We start from the raw sequence: 6000 nt of genomic DNA, 5'->3' as shown, positions 1-6000 counted from the left end.
TGTCCTCCACCCTCTCTGCCAATCCCTCCACTGGCCTTCACTCAGTGTCCTCCACCCCTCTCTGCCAATCCCTCCACTGGCCTCCACTCAGTGTCCTCCATCCCTCTCTGCCAATCCCTCCACTGGCCTCCACCCCTCTCTGCCAATCCCTCCACTGGCCTCCACTCAGTGTCCTCCACCCCTCTCTGCCAATCCCTCCACTGGCCTCCACTCAGTGTTCTCCACCCCTCTCTGCCAATCCCTCCACTGATTTCCCATTGCCTAGTGAATAAAATTCAAAACATTAATAATCACATAAAGCCATTTATAACTCTGCCCCAAATTACATCACCAACCTTGTCTCCAAATATCACCAAAATTGTTCGCTCCGCTCCTCCCACAACCTCCTGCTCTCTAGCTCCCTTGTCTCCTTCTCCCATGCTCGTCTCCAGGACTTCTCGAGTCTCCCCCATCCACTGGAACTCTCTACCCCAATCTATCAGACTATCACCTACTCTGCCCAGTTTTAGGCGATCTCTGAAAACCTATCTCTTCAGGGAAGCCTATCCTTCCTTCAGCTAATAACGGAATCTTCTATTCCTCCTACCAGTCCATCCCCCCCAATTATTACCTTTTGTACCACTAGCCCCTCCCTCTTAGAATGTAAGCTCCCAGGATCAGGCCCTCCTAACCCTCTTGTATTGAACTGTATTGTTGCTGTATTGTCTCCCATTATATTGTACAGCGCTGAGCAAACTGTTGGCGCGATATAAATCCTGTATAATAATAATAATAATAATATATAAATCCTGTATAATAATAATAATAATATATAAATCCTGTATAATAATAATAATAATAATTGAGGAGTATTGCACTTTGGTTCACATAATAATTATATTGAATTTTTCATGTACATTGCTTAGCAGTCTTGTTGGCCAGTGCATTCCTGTTCCTGGACTATGGGACAACAATGCCTTTATCTATCGAAATGGTGTGGAGAGAGTTTCTTTGTAACCTGTAGTGTTTTAGGGGGGGGGGGTGTCTTATTTCTCCTGAATGTATACTGAGGTTACCTATACAACACAGGCATGTTTCTCCTCTCTTTTGTATTGATCATTTTGTTGTGCAATTGGATGACCAACTGGCTTGTTGGCCGTAGCCATAGCTTGTTTTTATTTTGTAATTTGTATATTTTTTGAACAAATTTCTAATAAATAGAATTTAACAAAAAAAAAAAAAAAAAAGAGTCAGGTAGAAAATTCCAGGTCAAGCATTCATTGCAACTAAACAGATGCAGCCACTGTTCAGGTATTCTGACAGCTGCAAGAGCCGTGGGTGTCAGAATACAATAGCCGGCAGCAGGGCTGCTGTGAGAAACCATGGGGCCCCTTACAGCCAACCTGACAGGGTCTTTCAAACCACAGGGCCCCATACAGCCAACTTAACAGGGCTCCCCCCCCCCCACAAAAAAAACAACAGTTTACTACGCTTGACTTATGAATGAACACAGTGAGTGATCGGTACCGATCACTCATTGTGTTCATACAGGAAAGGAAACTGGTAAATTACTGGAACCGATCCCCTGTATGTCTCTCTCTGCAGTAGCCAACCTGACAGGGTCTCTCAAACCACAGGGCCCCATACAGCCAACTTAACAGGGCTCCCCCCATCCCCACAAAAAAAACAGTTTACTACGCTTGACTTATGAATGAACACAGTGAGTGATCGGTACCGATCACTCATTGTGTTTATACAGGAAAGGAAACTGGTAAATTACTGGAACCGATCCCCTGTATGTCTCTCTCTGCAGTAGCCAACCTGACAGAGCCTCCGAACCCACAGGGCCCCCAAACAGCCAACTTAACAGGGCTCCCCCCATCCCCACAAAAAAACGGTTTACTATGCTTATGAATGAACACAGTAATTGATGGGTATTGATCACTCATTGTGTTCATACAGGAAAGGAAGCTGGTAAATTACTGGGACCGATCCCCTGTATGTCTTTCTCTGCAGTAGCCAACCTGACAGGGCCTCCCAAACAGCCAACTTAACAGGGCTCCCCCCATCCCCACCAAAAAAACAGTTTACTATGCTTATGAATGAACACAATAATTGATGGGTATTGATCACTCATTGTGTTCATACAGAAAAGGAAACTGGTAAATTACTGGTACCGATCCCCTGTATGTCTCTCTCTGCAGCAGCTGAAAGCCAGAGAAGAGGGGGGGGTAGGAGAAGAAGCAGCAGCTTTTAGCTGCTGCAGAGAGCCATACAGGGGATTGGTTCCAGTAATTGCCCCCCTAGCGTGCTGCTTACCCTCTCTGCCCACATCCGATTCACCCAGCTGCCTGGGCCCTGTACAGTAGGACTGGTGGTACCCCCTTATCCACGGCCCTGGCCGGCAGGGAGTTTCCAACATCCATTCTCTTTGCCTGTGGATGGAAAGCCTATTGAGGGATTATAGCAAAAAGGGTTAACAGTAACAAAAAAGAAAAAAAAAATCACAATGTCACACAAGAGAATATCTGGCAAAAATTGCTTTACATTTAATGTATTTTAAGGAAGGAAGCCATTAACCAAAGAGGTAGACAGCATGCCAAAAGTAAGTGTTTGATGTCATTACACAAGGGTACTCGGAGCCGTCATTTTATTTCTCACAAGGTGAACAAAGTTGGCATGTGGCGAGCGGGAAAGGCAGCACAGAAAATGAAATGGCCGAATCCCGCGCTAGCCAATCTTCCCTTTTACAGCGAGCGGCTAACAAACAAACTGCATTAGCATTTACGCCGATATAGTTCTCTGCAGGGACTTCCCTGCCGACCTTCACCAGTCTATGCAAATATAGAAATGTGAGTTAAATACAGAATACAAATACAAACAGTTATAATACATTGAGAAGATAGTTACATAGAGGTATAAAAAGTGCAAAGCTTCAGAACTGGAAAACCTTTTGGAACAAGAAACCACCCCCCCCCCCAATCCATCAGCCGAAGCTCCTCCATATTGTTTTATTCATTGAAGACAAGCATACAGATGAATGATGAATGAGCGCTGTCCTGGGATTTATTGTGTGGCAGACCCTAATGTGCACCCCCCCCCCCCCCCCTCCGGTGATTACATTGGATCCATAAAGGACCAGTAACTTCACGTCCATAAAGCGGACGTACAGATAATCACACTTAGGCTCCAAGCACACGGGACGTTTTTCATCTTTTTTTTTTTTAGCATTTTTGCCACGTTTAGCCACGTTTTCCCACGTTTGCGCTTTTTTTTTTTACCAAATAACTATATTTTTGGGCGAGTCAAAAAAAGTCCAAAAGTACCATGTTTTGCTGCGTTTTTCAGCGTTCAAGCTTTTTTTACAGCTTAAAAACTCTTCTAGTTCTGGGTATTTTTTTTCCAGCCAAAAAACTTGTTTTTTTTTAATGTGCTTTGATACAGCACTTTGGGAACATCCAACTTCTTTTGCAATTACCTTTTGAGGCTTTCCCTCCTTATGGAGGGTGTCAATAATGGTGTCAGGTCAGCAGTCTTTCTCATGATTGTGATTCCTACTGAACCAGACTGAGAGACCATTTAAAGGCTCAGGAACCCTTTGCAGGTGTTATGGCTTAATTACCCCCCACTGACTTCTCCATCACGTCCAATAACGCCACCATCAGGCCCGCCCCGCAGGCCAGAGTACTTGGTGTCATTCTTGACTCCAATCTATCCTTCCAGCCCCAAGTTCAATCACTAACTCATGCAGACTCCACCTCCGCAACATCGCCAAAATACGCCCATTCCTAACCCCAGAAACCACTAAGCATCTCATCCACTCCCTCATCATATCACTACTGGACTACTGCAACTCCCTCCTCACTAACCTGCCTCACCACAGGCTATCCCCGCTTCAGTCGATCCTGAATACGGCAGCCAGACTCATCCACCTTACCAACCGCTCCGTTTCCGCCACCCCCCTCTGCCAATCCCTCCACTGGCTTCCGATTGCCCAACGGATCAAATTCAAAATCCTAACACTGACGTACAAAGCTGTCCACCATACTGCCCCGAACTACATCACTGACCTAATATCCAAGTACCGCCCAAAACGCACACTCCGCTCCTCACAAGACCTCCTTCTCTCTAGTTCCCTGGTCTCCTCCTCCCATGCCCGCCTCCAGGACATCACCCATAGTCTGGAACTCCCTACCCCAATCCATCAGACTATCACCTACTCTCCTCTCCTTTAGGTGCACCCTGAAAACCCATCTCTTCAGGGAAGCCTACCCCACCCCCTGCTAATTCCCGACCTCCTCCACTCTTCCTACCACTCCATCCCCCACAGCTTTTCCTCCCGTATTACTATCCCCTCCCTCCTAGATTGTAAGCTCCAAGGAGCAGGGCCCTCGAACCCCTCGTGTAACGCATTGTATTGGTATTGTTCTGTCACATGTTCTGTCTCCCATTGTAATGTACAGCGCTGAGCGAACTATTGGCGCTTTATAAATACTGTATAATAATAATAATTAGCTGATTAGAGTGGGACACTTTGAGCCGAGAATATTGCACCTTTTCACAATATTCTCATTTTCTGAGATTGTGGATTTGGGGTTTTCATGAGCTGTAAGCCATAATCATCACAATGATGACAAATCACGGCTTGAACTATCTTGCTTTGCATGTAATGAGTCTCATATATTAGTTTCACCTTTTAGGTTGCTGCACTGAAATAAATGAACTTTTGCACGATATTCTAATTTTTTCGAGTTTCACCTGTATGTGTGTATGGACACAGAGGATAACATGCTGGGGGGTTTACTGGCTGCAGGGGTGGACTGACAACTCATGGGGCCCCCCGGGCAATAGGGAATCATGGGGCCCCTGTGTCCTTGCCCAAACTCAAAAAAGCCTATGAAAAAGGTACCAGGGGCATCTCATGGGGCCCCCTACTGACCCCGGGCCCTCGGGCAGTGCCCGAGTTTCCAAATGGTCCGCCCCTGACTGGCTGTAGAAAAAAAAATGCCAAAAGCCAAAAACAGCCGCTGTAAAAACGTCCCATGTGCATGGGGACTTAGTCCAAAGTCAGCTTTAGGCCTTCTTATTACATCACAAAAGTCTCAAGGATTTGTAATCAATTTCAGGAATGAATATTTTATCAAAGGATAGCTTGGAAAATAAAAGCGAAGTTGAATGCGAGGATGAAAATGTCCCTTTTATTCTTCTGATGTAGTGTGAGTGATGGGGGAAAAAAAATGGAGGCTGTTGGCAGCAAGAACGGTTATTGCTCTGGACAGTCAATAAATAAAAGCCGGTTGTATTTACAGCATTGGTATAAGTAGGAATGCAAGCTAGCTGCTACCTCATATATATTTTACAAGTAATGTCAGCCATAATATCCCCCCTCCCCCATCTTGCTTAAATATAAAATGCTAAGGCAAGAGCTCTTACACAAAACTTAAAGTGATATTAAAGTGTTACTAAACCCACAACAGTACAATCAGTCTGTAGATGCAGTAAAGCATGCTTGTTATACTCACTGTGGAACCTAAGGGGTTAATCCTCTGCATTGTGTAAAAAGGCTGTTTGATCCTGTCCTTTCTGATCCTTCCCTTCTTCCAGTGTCCACGTCTTATCCCGATAAGACGTGGTGTGGAGTCACTCTGCACATGATCAGTTTGGTGTGTATTGCTAGAGAGGTTTTTTTTTCTTGGGGAGAGTGCATGTGATCAGCACAGAGCCAATCAGCACTGCCCAGAGAGGTTCTGCATCCTCCTACAGCAGAATGAAAGCTCCTCCGACAAGCTTTACCATGTGCTCTGCTGGACACTGATAGAAGACTGCTCTAACTGCTGATTAGAAAAGAGATTTAGCAGTTTATATTTACTAAAATATTTGAACTTCCATGTTCTGTGTACTGTGGGAGACCAGATATAGTAAATGCAGGGTCCTGGGAGACCAGATATAGTGGATGCAGGGTCCGGGGAGAGCGGATATAGTGAATGCAGGGTCCGGGGAGACCGAATATAGTGTATGCAG

The sequence above is a fragment of the Staurois parvus genome, unplaced genomic scaffold (genome assembly GCF_062004578.1).
Source record: "Staurois parvus isolate SC_StPar_1 unplaced genomic scaffold, SC_StPar_1.0 ptg001441l, whole genome shotgun sequence".
Classification (NCBI taxonomy): Eukaryota; Metazoa; Chordata; class Amphibia; order Anura; family Ranidae; genus Staurois; species Staurois parvus.
This window is presented reverse-complemented; position numbering follows the sequence as displayed.